The sequence below is a fragment of the Motacilla alba genome, chromosome 2, assembly GCF_015832195.1.
Source record: "Motacilla alba alba isolate MOTALB_02 chromosome 2, Motacilla_alba_V1.0_pri, whole genome shotgun sequence".
Taxonomy (NCBI): domain Eukaryota; kingdom Metazoa; phylum Chordata; class Aves; order Passeriformes; family Motacillidae; genus Motacilla; species Motacilla alba.
The window spans coordinates 128,588,213-128,594,634 of record NC_052017.1 but is presented as its reverse complement, the minus strand read 5'-3'; positions in this window follow the sequence as shown (position 1 = coordinate 128,594,634).

Here is a 6,422-nt window from a genome sequence, read left to right as displayed (position 1 = left end):
CTTAGGCAGCCTAGAGTAAAAAGGGTTAAGTGCAAACACCTCTCTTGCATCATCCCAGTGGAGTGCCTGGCTGCCTGACCACATCCTACACATGAGGAACTCAGGCAGAGTTACGTAGCAGGTTAGCAACTAAATCTGGAGCTGCAGCTCTCGCACTGCAATGGCTGGACAACATGTCCTTGCTAGCAAGTTTTACTAAAACCTTTGCTGTCCCCTGGGGAGCTATATTGTTATGTAGGGAGGCTAAACCTTTCTGTGAACATTACCTTTTTCAAGATGGAAGGGCACTTGGAAGGGACAATCTGTCCCTTGCCTGAAGGCTTCATTAGCACAAATCTTGAAGAGACTAAGACCTCATAAATTCATTACTGTGCAGGGCCAATTTGAAATGCTATCTGAAAAAATAGCTGTAATATTAGATCCTGAGCTGCAGAGATTCAGTAGGCAAAGATGATGCTCGCACCTGGCTCCTGTGAAATGCTTAACCCCAATGACAAGACCTCCCACGATATTTATTCATTCAGCCACACTCAGCTGGCACTGAGTGCTGGTGCTCTTGTTTGTGAGCTACATAAACATGCATATATGCTGCAGTGCACTGCATAAACAAATTATGAAATACACAAAGAGAAATATATATTTGCATATATCCCATGTTAAAATGGGGCTGGAACGTGCAAGCTAAGGACACTGCGAAGTATTGACTGCTTTGTTACAAATGGAGAGCCTAAGACCTGGGTGCAGGAAAGTTCTTGTGTTTTTTATGCACCATGATCACCTCAGCCTCCATTGGAATAGACATTATTTGTTCTCTTCTCAAAAGCATTTGGCTTTTTTTTTTTTTTTTTTTTAATTGGGACTTGTCTGAGCTATGGTGAGGAACATTGGGCTCAGTATTTGTAAGAAGCATCTATGGCTGAAAAGAATAACAATGCAGAATTATGGTGTGTGGCTTTGTACCCTGAAAAGACTAAGAAATCTTTCAAAAATAATGGTAATTTACACTTAGATGTAATCTTATAGTTGAACTCCAAGCACTTCTACGCATATGATATGATTCACATTACTTGGTGCTAAACTGATGTTGCTAATTCTTTTGTAACTTGTCACAACAGAACAAAGATAGTGGGCTCTATTTTAGGAAGCATATGAATCAGTGGGAGAGCCAAAAGGAAACAAATGGATCACTGGTGAGACTAAAAATGCCTCAGAGATGTGAGCAGTGTGTCTGCTGACTCTGAGGTTGTGCAGAAAAAATTCAAGGGAGGGTTTTAAGCATGGCTAGCCACACAAAAAATCCCACATTTTGAGCTGACAATTTAAGGAGGAAGTGATCTTGCACACTGTCCGTCCTTCTTACATGATTTAAACAAAAGATATGATACAGACACTGCTTATTCTCTCACTGAACATTATCTGACAGTCTTTAAAAGGTAAATCCTGCTGATGAAAATAAATTATATGACCAAGGCTAGTTCGTCCTAAACAACCTGTATTAACTGATAAAGCAGACTTGCCTATACATTGACTGTGGAGTGCTGATCATCCTTACATCACCACTGAAATGAAGAACACAAAAAATAAAGGGTTAATAACCATGGTAGTAACCCATCAACATCTGAAGCATGCAAGAATTTAATAAATGTAACAAATGCATGTTCAATGCCACAGTCAAAAATTCACAGGTCATTTCCCCTTTGGATGTCAAGAACACTTTGCTTGGCTGTGTTAGGTGGGAGTTTTGCTTCTGGAAAGGCTCCCTAATCACATGGCAAAGAAGAGAACAGTAGAAGAGTATTGCTGGCTGTACCCAGAGATACAATAGAGTCTTTTATTACTGAGTGCTGAAGGAGAGGACAGGTTCAGGCAAGAATAGTGGAAATGCACTGGATTTCTAGTACAAGAGACAAATATGAGAGAGGACAGACAATCCCAATGGAAAATATTTGATGAATGCCTCTGGGCTCAGGAGAAAAATCATTCCCATAATGACAAGAAGAGGCATCTGTCTCTGGCTCTCTGCTGGCTGCCACTGCAGTCCAGCACTACCTACTGTGATGCCCAACACGCTTTAGCCCAAGCTAATAATTCAAATGCTGCCACTGAAGGTGCTCTGGAAAAAAGCAAGAGTTATTCAGGCCACTGAAATCTGTACTGACTTCTGAGAGGATTTTTATTTTGACAAGAAGAAAAGTGCAGCTAAAGCTTACCATTATTTTTTCAATCTGGCTATGATTTATAATGGCTTCCTGCCAATGGCAATTTGAAGGCAGAGTTGTACCTGGTTTTGCTCTCAAACAATACAAAAAGCAGGATTTGTGTTTTGACAGTTTTGAAGGAAACTGAGTTTTTTCCTAAAATGCACTCTGCTGAAAAGGGCGACAGATTGCCTTAAAACAGATTGTTTTAAGGTAATAGTTATTCTGAAAATGGAATCCCTCAACTTTTTCAGTCTGTCTTAGAGGATCATATCCAGTAATTTCTGCCTCCTTGGATCTTGCTCAGCCAAATCATGAGTGTTCTAGTAATGTCTAAATTGGATTCTTGAATTTGCTGAATTCATGCTGTAGAAATACAGTAACAGGTCTCTAACACCTGTTTTGCATAAAAGTCTGGAAAGGCCTGCTTTTACTCAAATTGTAATTTGCTGTTTGGGAAAATAGCGTTAGAAACTTGTGACTTACAGCAGAAACAATCAATCTATCATCTTGAAGCCAATGTTGCAGAAATCTTTGCACTAAATAAAGTCAGGGGAAGAAGAGCAGTAAAGTAAGTGCCTGTTTTAGTTGTGACTGATGTTTAAATCTAGAAGTCCGCTTCAAAAATGGGATTGACATTTGTACAAGCACACAAATGTCAGACTGTGCTTTTTTAGGCTTGGATCTGTTTAGACTGTTCATGCTTTAAACAGCAAGTTTGAAATGTTTGTACCTAAGTTTGGACAGAAGAGTTTGGGCTCTTTTGAACAGTAGCTAGTATCTTCTTCATAGGAAAAACAAATAAAAAATCCAAACCAACACAACAGTATTTCATTGTGATTAATCATAAACTTGAGATATTTTTAAAATTAGAAATCCTGGCTGTTTCTGCATAATGCATTCAGTAGGACAGACCAGGATCTATCTGACAGCTGTGACCTTGCAGTATCACACAGAATCTCTTCCCATACAGAACAGGACGTTCTGCCACAGCTAGATGGAAGCTGTAGGGCAGAAGGTTTTAGACTTTGTCTTAACCAGGGTTAAGTTCAGAGCATCAGTTTATAACTTACCATTAAACTGAAACTTCCACGTTGGTAGCTGTGCTAGACTGACCTTAAAACAATGGCACACATCAGCAAAGGTGACTGGTGTGGAGGTTCCTGTACTGATATGCCAGGTTTTTTTGTGTGTGGGAACAATTGTGTGCATAAACACACAATGTGTGTGTTTATGCAAATCACTCAGAGTGATATCAAGCTGGTTTTTAAACATTGTTTGGAAAGAATTCTTATTTATCTTTGTCTGGAGGATATATCTTCTCCAAAGTTTAGAGGGAGATTATTTTTTTAGTATGTGCATGCTCTGTTTGGTGTGGTTCTCCCTCCCGCTACTCAGCATTTCTAATACAGAGACAGATCTGCATTCTCACGTACCCTTGAAACAAGCAGGGCTGTGGAGTAGGGCCTCTCCAAAAGGCACAGCACATGGCAGCGCTTTGTTGTAAGCTCAATGCAGTCATTGTAACTCACAGGTCTTGTGGTAGGAAGGTCACTCTCTACTCCATGGCTAGACACATTTTGTGCCTGCTAAATACTGCTGTAGTATTTCATTGCAGTGGGAACCCAGACAATAGGTCATGCCTTGCATTAATGTGTAGGATCTCGAAAAATCAATACAATTCAAAGAACAGGGGACTGCTGCCCAGTCGTTTACTATTGCCAGGACACACAGAGCAGCTATGGCTGTGCCATTAAGCTACCCCTGAGCACACGGAAAGTACAATGTGCTCACTGCTAACTCACACCAATAAATCCAGAATCCTGCATGGGCACAGGATTATTGCAAATACGAATGGTTCCCTTCCTCCAGACATCTCTTCAGAATATTTTCTGTAATACAAATATAAACATCCAATTCCTCAAAGGAAGGCCAGTTTCTGAGTAAATTTTTGTGTCCAGCAATCCCAGACCTAAACAAGAGTATCTCTTTTGCTGAGGGCCTGCTCTAACAACCATTAGAATCAATAGAAAGGCTAATTGATTTGAAAGGCTTTGGATAAAGCATCTAAGGCCACAACCTGCACTACTGCAATCATCAGAAAATTTATTGTTGACCTCAGTGAGTGCAGGATGAAATACCTGGGCTCTTGCTCAGCAGGTATTTGAGTCCACACACATAATTTATTTCATTATAAACCATTCATATGCTTAAGTACTTGTCAGATATGGAACAAAAGTGTGATGGTTGCCAGGCTGAGAAAGAGAGTAGCTTTCAGAACTGCCTTTCTCCTGCCAACAGCAATGATATTTGAGAGAAAAAATAAGCAAGTTCATTGTTTCCACCATTTTGTTGCAATAGAGAATTAAGAAATAAGTGAAATGAAAATGGAAGAATTTGAGGGCAACACTACAGGAAGAAGAGAGCTTCTATTCCTTCAGTTACTTCTCAGGGGACTTTCTATAAACAGTGACTTTTTATCTTCATTAGGAGTCTGTGTCTCAAATAGAACCCAAGCTTTCCTAGGGCTTGCCTACACTGGAAAAATACATTATGTTAATTGATTAACATTTAATGCTTAATATAACAGTCAGTACAAACAAAGACTAAGGCTTTGACAGTTTTTGTTGTTGTTGACCCAAGGTAACCCAGCTGCCAAACATGACAGTTCTTGTCTACACTAAGTGGTTTGTAGCACCTTAATTAACATGTTCTAACACAATGTAATTTTGCAATACAGATTAGTCCTTTGGGGCATTTATTCTGTACATTTAATTTTCTGTCTCGCCTATCTTGAATTTGCAGATATGTGCTGCTTCTCCCCTCCCCCTTCCGTCCTGAAGCCACTATCGTTGAAAATTGAAGACTTTGTAAGCATTCCCATTTCTTGCTCAACTTATAAACTGAAAGCTCAATCAAATATGCTATTTGTTTATGTCCCTTGATAGTGCTGATGCTATAAAAATTAAGTTGATCTTTTAATTCAGGAACTGATAGTTCTGCATAGAAAAGTATCATCAAATGCTAGCTAATTGAAGCTTTTGCAAAAATATTTCAGATTGTACAGCTAGGCAGTCTCTTGGTCAACTTACACAGCCTTTTCCCAGCCACAAGAAGGCACTTTGCAGCATTTTTCCAAAATCTACTTTCTCTATTTTGTTTTACATAGAGAAGCTTTGTCCTTACAAGAAAATGAAGGGGGAAAAAAGAGAAAGCAAAAAAGTAGACAAAAAAGATCTAATTAAACATTGAGGTTAAAAGATCAAGTTTATCTGGACTCTAGCAACTGACACACTTGTGCTGCACACACAGTGTTTTATTACAAAATGCTATTATTTTGTAATAAGCCAAGTTCCACAGCACAACTGAAACTATGAAATATCTTAAATTGGTAGGACACGTTGCATGTAAAATGCTGTTTGCCTGCATATCACTGATTCATTTCAGCATCTTCTGAAGGATACAGATCTTTGCCCATCCAGCACTCACTGCAGTCTGAAGTGAATATTAACTTTCTGATGTACTCAGTTATATTAAGTGACTGAAGGTGTGCAGCACACCCACACCAGCTCTCCTGGACTGTAACTTCACTGTCTGGAAATTCCTTTCTGAGAGATGAGCAGCTAAAACGAAAGGTGCTGCATTTACATTCATTGCCTCTTCTATCTTTTTCCTAAAAAGATGGGGTAAGTGATCTAATGCATGAGTTTTCTAGGGCTTTACATCTGTGACTTGCTAACTTCACAGCCCTGCTAAGGTGCTTCATCCTAATAAATCTGGAGAGATGTAATTCTCCCGTACTCTGCTCCCCTAAGACCGCACTTGGAGTCCTGCATCTAATCCTGAGCACAGGAAGGACATGGACCTCAGTACAAGAGAGATATGAAGTTCCTGGAGCAGGTCTAGCAGAGAGCTACAAAGTTGGTGAAGGGACTGAAGCATCTCTCTTATTAAGAAAGGGTGAGAGAGTTGGGCCTGTTCAGCCTCAGCAGGAGGCACCCAAGAGAGGACCTCATCAATGTCTATCAGTCTCTGAAGGGACGGTGTCCAGAGGATGGAGCCAGGCTCTTCACAGTGGTGCCAAGGAATAGGACAAGAGGCAATGGGCAGAAACTGATGCACAGGAAGTTCCACCTGAACATGAGGAAAAACTTCTTTACTGTGTGGGTGGCTGAGCACTGGAGTAGGCGGCCCAGAGAGGCTGTTGAGTCTCCCTCACTGGAG